An 8995-nucleotide genomic window follows, 5' to 3' on the forward strand; every position below is an offset into this window, starting at 1 on the left:
TACGTGTTCCGTAAGTCTTGGTGATAGCTCAGCTGTCACTATTGCAACTAACTGCCTGGGCTCAGAATTTGCCCGTGGGATTTCCAGCCACTGCATCTGATGCAAAAATAGAGATTCCTGGTCTGAGGGCTGGGGTGGGTAGAGTCAAGGTGCCCCACGGCGGGTGAGAGACAGAGATGCCATGCAGACAGTGCTCAGTGAGGAGTTTTATTTGGTGGGGGGAAGAGATGGAGGCTAGGGGTTTGGGTGCTCACCTCGTGGGAGGAAAGCAGAAGAGAGAAGAAGGAGCAATGGGCAGAGTTTATTCTTTTTTTTTTTTTTTTTGGTTTTTTCGAGACAGGGTTTCTCTGTGTAGCTTTGCGCCTTTCCTGGAGCTCACTTGGTAGCCCAGGCTGGCCTCGAACTCACAGAGATCCGCCTGGCTCTGCCTCCCGAGTGCTGGGATTAAAGGCGTGCACCACCACGCCCGGCCCCAGAGTTTATTCTTAAAAATAGACTTTTACGTCAGGATATAGGGTGGCGCTAAGGGGTGGAGTCAGGATATTAACACATAGGTCATTTGGGTATAAATAATATTAAAGTTATTTTATGCTGTTCTACCTTAAGAAGAAACAGCTAAGGAATTGGATATGATTAAAAATCTGTAACAAAAAGTTAACTTAAACTGTGTAACTCCAAATTGGAACTGTTCTGGGAAACAACATGTGGTGTGCCACCATTTTAATTAAGTACAGCCACGTAGGCCGTCACCATTTGACTAAGGCTGGAGAAGAGGGAGGTCATGTGACTTCACTGCCATCTTGATTAAAAGTGATCACATGGGATGGGCCTACCAAGGAGACAACAGGTCTCCAAGATATTTTGGGCTAGGATAGATTTCTATATGATAATTCTTGTCCTGTCCTAAAAAACAAAGTTTATGAAAGTTAGGATTTAAAACATTGTTGATTCAATGAGTTACTAAAGTTGCACCTGCATGCATTCATATACAGGGATGTATCTTCCTGGCAGCCAGATTTTGTAATGTAAGAGTAATCCACTTGGTATTGATTTTAGAGACACTAAATTGTTTATACTGTTAAAACTTGGTTTTGCCTTATAGAGATACTAAATTATCATTGTTGAAACTTGGTTTTGTTTTCTACAAATTATTGTTGTGTTCTATGCCTTCATTCTTGAAATAAAAATTTAGGACCACAGCTGAGCACCAGAGACTGAGGTATTCCTTCCTATGACATAGCAAGACTCTCCACCTAAGGTCTACTCAGGCTAACAGAGACTGATTTAGGAATGTATGTCTAACTTCCTTGCTTTTACTAACATTATTAAATTGTAGCTAGTTTGGTAAACTAAGTCATACAGAAAACGGCTGTGTTCTAAATGGTGTACTATAAAAGGATCAGGAAAGAACTCAGCCTCTTTGTAGACTGTGTATTAAAAAAGCTTCAATTCAGAAATTGTTATTTCTCAAGGCTAAACTTATCAGAGATAAAGATATAAAATTCTAATCTTATAAGACATACAAATTAACAATCAGTCACCCCATAAAGGATCAACTTCTTTGATATTTTCAGACTTAGCTTCTCAAATATTTTCAAAGTTAAACCTGCAACAAGAAACTAAAAACAAACATTTGTCTAGTTTAGAGATAATTAACAGAAAATGATATTCTGATCCTCAAACGCTTCAGAGATATGAGAATACAGCATTTAAAATGTTTAATAGAAAAGCTTTTCATGATAGAGACATGCCAGCTCCTGGCAGCACCCCTGTCTCCTCCAAAGAAGATGGATGGGCACAGAAGAACCTCCACCTGGAGCTTGCTTTAAATGTAGCAAATACAGTTATGGAGCAGGGAAAAAAAAAAAAAAAACTGCCTTTCACCTCAACTGCTACCAAGACCCTGTCCAGATTATGGACAGACAGGACACTGGGGAATTGATTTCCCCACTTTGCCAAGACAAGGTAGGCCAGTCTCCCTAAATTCCTACTCCACAGGAAAGTCTGTCAGACCTTCTGGACCTGGCAGCTGAGGACTGACGCTGCCCTGAGACCCCTGCCCACAGTGACCATGGAGGAACTCGGGGTAGCTGTCTAGGGAGCCAGCAAGTCTGTCTTTTTTAATATTTGTTTCACTTCTGCTTACTCAGGTGAAATTTATCCTTCTCAGATCTGATGGTGTTTGATGACTAGGCTACTGACAGATTCGCCAGTTCAACAGCCTCTCCCCGCCCCCCAAGGCTACAACCACCGTGGTAGTTCATTAGTTCATTAGTTAAGTTTCTTGTTAAAAAAAAAAAAAAAACACTGGAGGGCTCCTGTTGTAAATCACCCTCTGGAGCGATGGAAGGATCTTTCTACTAGCACGTGGAGGAGACCCGATCTAGTGTTGGTGTGGCCCCGGTGTTTGGTTTATGTCTTTCCTCAGGACAATGAGGTTCCTCTTTGGACTCCTGAGCACTGAACATGCCCTGTGGCTGCTGCTGAAGCCCAACATGACAGAGACCTAATGGATCTTCATGAAAAAATCTACCCCTTTTGATGCCAATGGAGATTGAGAGCCCAATATGGCCAGCTTTGGCAAGCATTAATGTAAGCCTAGGAACTGTAGCCATGAGATTGGATTCTCCAGAAGAGCTGCCAGCTGAAGTCATGCTGGGATCAAGAAAAATGGCCTTGGTGGTTCATGTTACTGGAGTTGTATCCATGCTAGTGGATGTCCACACAATCCAGAAGAGAATTTGACATTGCTGCTGCCGCTGTTGCTGTTATAACAATAGCGCACACCACTGCTACTGTTTCTGGGATTACCATTTCATCATTGCTTACTACAGCTAGCACAGTGGATACCCTGGCAACAAAAGTAGCTACTACAGTTAGTTAATCTTTCATTCTATTAGGCATGATAAATTTAATTCAGTAGTTATATACATCTCAATTGGCTTTGAAAATTATAAATTTATAAACTCAAGTTCCAGTTGCTTTTGGGATACTATTTTACAAGGACTCCAATGTACAGTAAGGCTCGTTAAGGAAGGGAATGGCTCAGTTGCCTTTAGCCTACTGGCTAAGGGTGAGATAGGACCTCTGTTGGTCTTTTCTGTAACGAACACACAGATTGCAAGCCCAGTGCCACTTTGAGATCTTTGGCAGCAATTAACTATGCAGCTCACACACGATTGAGCCTGTATGATAATGAATATTCAGAGATGGGTAATGCCTGGGGGGCACTCACCAACCTAAGACAGAGTACCTGTGTGGCCTGGGCAGGCGTCTCCATGACGGGTAAGGTGTCTCCATGATGGGTAAGGTGACCTGCTGACGTCCCACGCAACCCAAGTCAGAAGCTCATTTTTTAATAAAAGGGGGACCTGCAGGACCCTGGCCCCCGTTTTGGGTAACTGTTGCCTTGCTTGCGGACCTTGACCTTGATATCTTCCCTATGCTAATTCCCTGCCAGGTTCCACTCTCCTGAATGCTTAAGGGAAGTTCCTTGTCTGTGTATCCTGAATAATGGGCATTAACAGCTTAGATGCAAGATTGTAAAACATCAATAGTGAACTTCTGCCCTCTGGGGTCCTCCCATTGTGCTGTAAGCCTGTATTTAAGATCTCCTACCCCCTTCAAGAAATGACATTCGACATTTAAAATTTATATATATTTGAATGAATACTACAAATGTAATCTATGAATACCACAAATGTGATTAATATCATGAGTGTAAGTAATGAATATCATGAATATTAAAAAATGAATAAAAAAATAAAAAAAAAATACAGACAAGTTTGTCTTGTTCACAGGTTTCATAGTAAAGGATAAACAGGTTTTAGATGTGACTTTCCACTAAGGTATGTAAAGATGTTTTGGACTTCCGTCCCCTTTCTATGCTGTTATTACACTGGAATTTCAGAAGTTCAAAGTTTGAACATTGATACATGAAGTCCTGATAAACAGAGCACTGACTATTTACTATCCAGCCACAAGCTCAAGATTTTAAATTTCTTCTGGTTGTCTTCTAAGTACAGACCTAACGAGGTGTGTTTCATTAGGCTAAAAACAGGCTCTCTAGACATAGGGGAAAATGTTATTGCCTCTTAACCCAGAGCCATAGCCTTTGCTATGACAACAAGGCGTAACTCTGTCCCGGCTGTTTTACAGACACCTGCATGTGTCTGGGAGAAAGAGTGCTGCTCCTGGGTCAACGAATCTGGCCTGGTGGAAACTCATATGGAGTCTCTCCACAAACTGTCTGAAGAACTTCACCAATACAACCAGGGCACATCTCCATTCCCTTCTTCCTGGCAGTCTTTACTCTCCCTGTGGCTAGCCCTGCTCATAGGACTGGTGTTAATAATCTATTTGGGGGGCTCCCAGGCGGCGGAATGGGGACCTGTCCTTAGTGCATGAGCTGGCTTTTTGGAGCCTAGTACTTATGGTGAGACACTTTGCGCAGTCTTGGTGCAGGGAGGAGGGGACTGGACCTGCCTCAACTGAATGTACCAGGCTCTGCTGACTCTCCATGGGAGAGCTTGCCTTGGAGGAGGCGGGAATGGGGGATGGGTTGGGGGGTAGGAGGAGGGAAGAGAGGGGAATCTGTGGTTGGTATGTAAAGTGAATAAAAAAAACTCTTAATAAAAAAAATAAATAAATAAAGGGGAAAAAAGAGCAACACCTTGTTTAAAATGTTTTACATTTCTATGGACTTGAGTTTATTGATACAAATTTAAAGTTAATTTTGTTAGTATATTTCTACTCTTGCTTAAGGTATTATGTTTATGTAACTCATTTAAATTGTGATGGATAATTAAGAAATACAGATTAATAATTAGTCATTCATGATAACTAAAAAAAATCTATTTTTTTTCTTCTAGCAACTTGACGTCTCCACTTCCTCAAGCAGTTAACTGAATGACTTTTCACCCATACCTCCTGCTGAGCATGAGTCGCAGACTCCCAACTCTCTCTCCCCACACCGTCCCATGCCAGCAGGAAGTAGCCAGACTTGAACCAGTGTCCATATATCCAAGGTCAGGATGTTCGGCTGGAATCTCCAGCTGGGCCCCAGTCCTCTCTCTCCAAACCCCGCCCTCTCAGAGACCCACCAAAAAAGCCCAGTTCTACATTCTCAACAATGGCGGCGGCTCCTCCCCCTGCCTGCTAGCTGCTCAAGACCCCACCTACCATGATGGGGCCCAGCTTGGGGAGGATGCATCATCGCTCTCCCCACCCGCCACCCCCTGTCTACAGGGTATTTAAGCCCCTTCTCTCAGAGCGGCCATGTGATTTCTCTCTTGCCACTTCGGATGGAGGACTCACCCAGGAGTGCTTTGCCCAAGTATACCTGGTCTTTTACTTTTTAATCCGGCTTGATCTGGCTTACTGAGTCAGCGGAGAAACCTACTAGTGTTGTGATACTAGCAAGACAGAGATGGAAACAGGAAGACCAAGGCGGGGTTTGAGCCAGCTTGGGACACACGAGACCCTGTCTAACTTACTAACTAAATACTAGAATGAAATTACCAAGTTGCAACCGAGTATCATTTTGTGCATGTGGTGTGTGTGCGTGTACACAGGGCCCACTGTTTGCAGATGCAGCTGTGTGTCCGTGGAAGCCCAGAGTTGAAGCTGGATGGCTCCTTAGGTCACTCTCCAGTTTACTGTAGTGGCTCTCACAGAACCTGAAACTCATCCAGCCACTCTAGCTAGCCAGTCTGTCCTGAGAATCCACCTCCGCCCCGTATGGGGGGAGTACCGGGGCACACTATGCCTGCCCCCCTTTTGTATGGCTCTGGGGACCGGAAGCACTTTATGCAGTGAGCCATCCCCCCACCCCACCCCAGTCTTCTACTATGATCGTCCATTCCCTTACCTGCCCTTAGCTCAGGTCATGCTAATAAACAGACACGTGTAGGAAATGTGATTCCACACTAGTTGTGAGAAACAGGAAACAAAACTTTTATTTCCAAACTACCCCAGGCACACGCATGAACATTGAGTCCCGCTGACCTCATTAGGACACAGGAAGTTTTTTTTAACAAGGACATTTACAAGGACGCCCACCGGGCAAAAGTTCTCACATGTGCCATTCTTGACTTCAGAATTGAAGGTGTTTGTTTTTAATTGATTACGTGTTTAACTTTCAAGCACTTTTGGTACAACTTGAAATAGAATAAGGCATTTTTTTTTCTAATTATCACTCAAGGTCGAAATAAAAGAAATGCCTATATGACGATTTACCTTTATTGCCTGTATTTTATTGGCCTTCTGTGTCTAAAAAGAAATTAGCATTTTCTTTCCAAGTATAATAGTTATAATTTAAATCAGCAATAATGAATTTCACACTACAGATGCAGTTACCAAACAGGCGGTGGGCTTAGTTCAGAAGCTTGCAAAGAAGAGGTATTCATTCTATTCAAAACGTGTGGCTTACATCATGACTAAGAATTAGCTTCAAAAGTAGCATAGAAGTCCCTAAAAAATATAAAGTAAGTGAGTAAGACCGCAAACAGGTGCGAGCAGGAGTTAAAACGGGCTTTGCCTTTGCCTGCGTTTTCCCTAATGGTCTGCACTTTCAGAGGCCTGGCTGAGGTCACTCAGTAGTTAGGTCACCAGGCAACCGGTAGTTCAGGGGACTGTTTTCTGCCTTAGATTCTTACCAGGTAGAGCGGACCTAAGCCTTATCAACTTATCGAAACTGGGAATTAAGGGCAAGGAGCCAAAAAAAAAAAAAAAAAAAAAAAAACGTTCCACTCCGCACAGCCTCAAGCCACACTGTCCTTTTGGAGTGAACACCCTCACACAGTGGGCAAACGTCCACGTGCTCGGCCCTCGTTTTAAGGATGGAATCTCCAGAGTACACACCCGCGCTTGCTTGCGTGTTTTCCCTGGATTTTTCTCTCACGCCCACGTCTGACAGTCCATGTGATTTCACCAAAGCCAGGTATTACCGGGTTAGGTGACAGCCGCCCATGCTGTCCACCTCCGCTGCCTAGGCACGTCTCACACGACCACGCTTCAAAATGTACAAAGCATTACAAGCGAAGGGGTGAAGATGTATCTAAATATAGCCCCGGTCTGTTTACTTTACACTCACCGAGTGGGTCTCTAGCGGCCCTCCACCTCCACCCACGCTGAGTAGCATCTCTCAAACCGCTCCCCGACTTCCCAGCTACGCCACCTACCGTGGCACCTGGGCCTCAGCTTTCTCAGATGAGCTCATTCAACCTACAGGCTAGTGGGAGGACCGAGAGGAACCAAGCCGGGGAAGAGAGTTGCTTGCTACTCTGTCTTCCCGCGCGGATCTCTTGGCGGCGGCTCCTGCAGAGCCAAAGGGGACCGCGCGCGCGCGCGGGAGCCTCCCGGCTGGAGACTCCGGGGCCCTGTCCCGGTAGGCACGGCCAGGCCGGGACGGCCTAGCTGCAGCGGCCGGGGACCTCGCAGGCCCCGCGGCAGAGGCGAGCAGCCTTCGGCCGGAGACCAACTCACCTGCCCTCCGCGGAGGCGATGGAGCGCGCGCCGCTCGCTCGCGGGGACCCAGATGCGCCGCGGAGGAGGAGGAGAAGGAGGAGGGGACGCTGGCGCGGGGACACCGGGGAAGGGGTGGCGTAAGCAGGAAAGAGGATTACCTAAGCGGGGATGCGGAGCCCAGAAGGAGGCTACAGCCTTTCCCTGAGAAACGGAAGAGGAGGAGGAGGAGGGCCGGGCGAGGAGGAGGGGAGTGCCAACGCCAGGAGGTGGTCGCGCGGGGACCCGGCGCCGGCGTCCTGGGGCGGGCGCAGCGGCCGGCAGGACCGCGGAGGTCACCGCAGCGAAGGCGGGGAGGCGCCCTGCCTCTCCTGGCTCCCAGTGGTGCAGCCCAGTTTCTGCCAGGTCCCCGCCCCCTCTCTTCCCCCGGGGCTGGTGGCGTGGAAAGGCGCGGTGACGCCTCTGGCTTCTGGGGCGGGCGAGGGTATCCCACGCCTGCCGGAGTCTGGCGCCCGCGACGTCACAAGTGAAGCAGGGTGAATTGCATGGGAGGGCCAGGAAGCTGGGGGTCGGTCGCCCCATCCACAGTTCATGGCGTGCCGATTTCTCCCGAACCGCCCACAAACTCTGAGAATATTCCCCCTCCATTCATTAGGACTCCGGGTGCTGTGGGTTTGACAGATGGGTTGGAAGCTGTGAAGCTGGACTTCCTGCTAGCCACATTGGAGTCTCCCTGTTCTAATAGAAGTGTCTAGGTGGCTGCACGTTCCTTTAGCCAAAGGACATATATGCCTTACATGTGGGCCAAGGGCCAGCCAGGCAGGAAGCGCTTCTTGGGTGCTCTTCTCGCTGCATCCCTTGCAAGCAGTGCTCGGTGTGCCTTAAGGATAGTTGGGAATGGTAGGTGGAAATAGGAATGAATGGTGATGGAGGATGGGCAGCAAGGGTGGGAATTTCAAAAGGGCGACAGAAAACTTTGGGATAGAACGGGCTCAGGGTCTCTGTGAGTGCACGGCGCCTTCTAAAGCAGCGCTTTACACACAGCCCTTTTTACTTTATACAGGACAACCCTGCAAAGCCCCAAAGAAGCCTGCAGAAGAGGTTTGCCCTTGCAGGAGGTGGCTGGAACTGGAACGCTCTTCCACTAGCAGGTTCTCTCATCTACCTTCTCCCACACAGCCATTTATCTGCATCACTGTGATGGCGACTCCCTGAGCAACAAGGAGCCACTGGGACAGGAGCCTGGGGCAGGAAAACAGCCTGTAGTAACTCAGCTGGCTCCTGCAGGTCGCACCCATTTCCAGCTCTCGTTCCCTCGCAGGCTCAGTGGATGCAGCCTTTTTTCTCAGATCATCTTCTTATTTTATCTTGTTTTCTCGTACAGAGTCTCTCTTTATAACCCCTGCTGGCCTCAAATTCACGGTCCTCCCCACCCTGCCTCTGCCTTCTGGGTGCTGGGAGTACCGATGTATGCCACCAGGCCTAGATTCTCAGGTTGTCCTTTAAATCCATTCTCTTAAGTTCCTCCTTG

At 47.3% G+C, this 8995-nt stretch overlaps 1 protein-coding gene across 2 annotated transcripts in view; it reads right to left on the reverse strand.

Annotated features, from left to right (window-relative positions):
- The window catches only part of Inpp1 (inositol polyphosphate-1-phosphatase), a 34608-nt gene extending 26720 nt beyond the window's left edge, over positions 1 to 7888 (reverse strand). The window contains exon 1 of one of the 2 annotated variants that reach the window (XM_006974855.4): positions 7486 to 7888. The gene's annotated coding sequence lies outside the window, so the exon portion shown is untranslated. The remainder of the gene's footprint in view (positions 1 to 7485) is intronic. The other variant, XM_042260406.2, reaches the window with a different exon arrangement.
- Positions 7889 to 8995: the final 1107 nt, after the last annotated feature.

The sequence above is a fragment of the Peromyscus maniculatus genome, chromosome 13 (genome assembly GCF_049852395.1).
Source record: "Peromyscus maniculatus bairdii isolate BWxNUB_F1_BW_parent chromosome 13, HU_Pman_BW_mat_3.1, whole genome shotgun sequence".
NCBI lineage: Eukaryota > Metazoa > Chordata > Mammalia > Rodentia > Cricetidae > Peromyscus > Peromyscus maniculatus.